At 36.9% G+C, this 3,275-nt stretch overlaps 1 protein-coding gene across 1 annotated transcript in view; it reads right to left on the bottom strand.

The window, feature by feature from the left end:
* Nucleotides 1–3,275, bottom strand: part of LOC118748449 (cell wall integrity sensor MID2-like) — a 107,805-nt gene that overhangs the window by 21,065 nt on the left and 83,465 nt on the right. The gene's annotated exons all lie outside the window — the stretch shown is intronic.

Below are 3,275 nucleotides of genomic sequence, written 5' to 3'. Positions count from 1 at the left end.
AAAAAAATGGTATTCGCAATCGGAATGCAATTGCAACCAGAGGCGATTTAAGAAACCCGACAGCTAGTACGATGAAGAAATTGAACTGTATGTCAAAGAAAGTCAGAACAACAAGAAATATACATGTATATCCTATTTTTGGCCATCCGAAAGAATTTTAAAAATTCTATAAAAATTTTTTATGTTTGAAATGCAACCGTGGACGCCAGCTGGCAGCGAAACTTGCAAATTCCTGCAAATTTGGGTTCGTGCAGAAATTTGCAAGTTTCTCAACATGAGAGAGAATTTGAGAGAATTTTTTCTTACTCTCTGATATTTTGAGTGTTGGATAATTCTTGCTAGATTTTCGACGAACAAACCTAATTACATTTTACATTTTACAGTTAAATTAGCTGAAGAAGAATGGTTTTTTTTTATTTCTAAAATACCACCAACAAACTGCTGCTTTTGGACAAGTCAGTAGAAATACCAAAAAATATTCCATACCAATATTCCCACGTCTACGTAACCGGAACGACCCAGATTTATATCTGACCAACTACTGTCACTCCAGCAACAACCAATATTCAGCCAATGAAATGTCAGCCAGCTGTTCAATTTAAACTCAGTTTAAACTGGCCCTTATTGGTTCAAATTTCTATCGCCAACTAACTAAAGAAAATTTAACGAAATCACAAGTGCACTAAAAGCACTGCCTACTTTTAGGCGCTCGCATGAAGCTTGTGTGACAAGCTAAAATGTATGCTTTATTTTCACATTGCTTGCACGTGGAAGTTATAAACTTGTATTTCTGCAACAGCAGAGTATTAACATTATTTGCTCGCTGGCGGACTTAACAAGTCTTATATGTGTTTTTTGCTGTAGCAGTTATAATCTTGTTTTTCTACCTTCTTCGCTTCCGGCCAAAGTTTTATCTGCATGTTTGTCTTTTAAAGCAAAAATTTGTTAGCTTCTCACTGCTGTGTCAGTCAGTCAGTCAGCCAGCCGCCGTAGGGCATGCGAACTTAACATCGGCTTGTTTCATCAACGATTGGTTACTCATTTCCTTACGCTAATTTCCGCTTGTCTTTCGCAGCTGTACGCTCTTCTAACGCTTCTTTTGTTCTGCATTTGCTAGTTAAGCAAACTATTTCTCGGATTTTCCACCCTCACTCAACGTCCCTTCATCACAACTGTTTTTTGCGCTTTTCTTCATGCGGAGGGGTGAGTTGCAATGTCCAGAAAATGGAAGTAGAAGTGTAGCAAGTTTGCTAAGTTGCATGCCACAAAAGTTTTGCACCACTCCACACACAGTTTTTAGTTTAAATTGTAAATTTCTAAGGTTTCTGATGTGATTTTTTTTAATGAATAAATAAACTGGATTTAAAATCCACAAGTCGGTTTTTGAAAATAGCAAGTGTGCGTGTGTTGGTGTACATTTAAGTTGGCGTTTGCACCGAGAAAGCAACTGACCCATTCATGTGTGAATTAAAGTCAGTGAATGCATTGAAATGAAAAATTGTTAAATATTTTTCGACCTAATGGAATAAATGAATTTATAAGCAGCCGCAAAGTGGAAAAGCAGCTGCAGAAATTTGAAGCGCAAAATGCAAAAATCTCCAGCGTCTACACATTTTAAGCGCCTGCAACCTTTTCTCAGAATATTACTGGCATTCGTTATCGCTAAATATATATTCAGATGCACTTACATAGTTAGTGGTGCTAAGCATTTCCATGGAAGCGCTTATTTATGCTTTTAATTAAAAGTTGATTCATCAATTAGGAACCAGTCAAGCTAACCGGCGTCAATTAATTCCATTTCGCTTCATTATTTGTTGTTCAAAAATTAATTTATTCGTAATTGAATTTTCGAAAATATATCCTGTGTGTGTGTGTGTGTGCATAGCCTTGTGACCTACAGCAAAATAAATAGCACATTCAGGCCATCAGCCACTGAACTGCTATAAAATTGAAATTATTTATAGCAAATATGCGGCTGTTGCAACGCCAACGCTCATTGCATTACTTGTTGCAACAGCTGTCGATAACTCATCGCACAGCGCCAGTAGCTATCAGCCACCAGCTGTTTGCCACAATTAACTCTTGCCAATAAATGTCTCGTATTATCATAATTCGCATTTGACGAGCGAAAAGTATTCGGCGGGGACGCAAGTGTTGACAGTTGCAGGCCGCAAACACACACACACACACACATCCCCGCAGATATCAACATGCACACACCAGCAGAGATGCATTCGCTTTTAAATTCATGCATTTGCAACACGCTGATGTTGCGTGTAATTGGCTGTGGCTTGCATTCTGTGAAATGGTCGTAGCTAATTGATTTATTGCTTGCCATACCTAATGTGGCATGTGAGCTAATTGTAACTAAACAATAACAAACAAATGCGTCTCTATTAGGTATTTATTTATGCAAATTTATGGCGTAAATTTCATTTAATGCTTATTTGTTTAGTTGGAAACTTCCACAGACTTCTGGCTACACGTTTGTGTTCATGCTAATTTGAATCATAAAAGTAATGAATTATAGCAGTTCGTACATTATCAGGCTGGGGATAATTCAAAGCTGATATACATACCGCTCTTATCCATATTTTTTCTATTTCTTAGAGAATAACTTAGTAAAATTGAGCCTGGAACGAATTCCACAAAGAACGGTTTCTTCTTCATCGCTTACACTTGAGTCTTGGCGAGTCTACTAAACTAGTATTTCTTTCACAGTTTCAACTACGTTCATGTGATTTCTTAGATCCACCTGTTCAGGGCCATTATTTTAAGTTTAAGTATATTTAACAGCTGGCCGGCATTTGATTGGCTAAACTGAGTTTAAACTTTGTTTATATAACAGTGAGATTTAACGGTGTCCTGAGAAACTGGCTCTAAAAAAGTCGATAAAATGCCTAAAAGTATGCAATTACGTGGACTTTTTAAACGGCGGTATGAAGTAACATTCACAAGTGAAGTTTAATTTATTAAATTTTCTCTTCAAATATGAATTCATAGAAACCTACGTTGGAGTTGCACATTAAAAGCTAATGGAATCGCCGTACTCGGAGGAAGTGGTAACTTCTTTGCTTATTCGCTGGCTTAAAGTCAGGGTACGAAAATAAACTGTACCAAACAATTCCCATTTGCTCATCGATCATCATATCATTTGTGGTTTTGTACAGTTTTGTACATAGTCAGAAACAAATTGTAAGATTCACTGTCATTTTCCCCAACGAGAAACGTTTGCATTTCGTTTGTGACAATTGTACCATATGGTACGTTTTATA

The sequence above is a fragment of the Rhagoletis pomonella genome, unplaced genomic scaffold (assembly GCF_013731165.1).
Source record: "Rhagoletis pomonella isolate Grant_MI unplaced genomic scaffold, Rhpom_1.0 Rhpom_scaffold_00013, whole genome shotgun sequence".
In the NCBI taxonomy this organism is placed as follows: domain Eukaryota; kingdom Metazoa; phylum Arthropoda; class Insecta; order Diptera; family Tephritidae; genus Rhagoletis; species Rhagoletis pomonella.
This window is presented reverse-complemented; position numbering and strand designations above follow the sequence as displayed.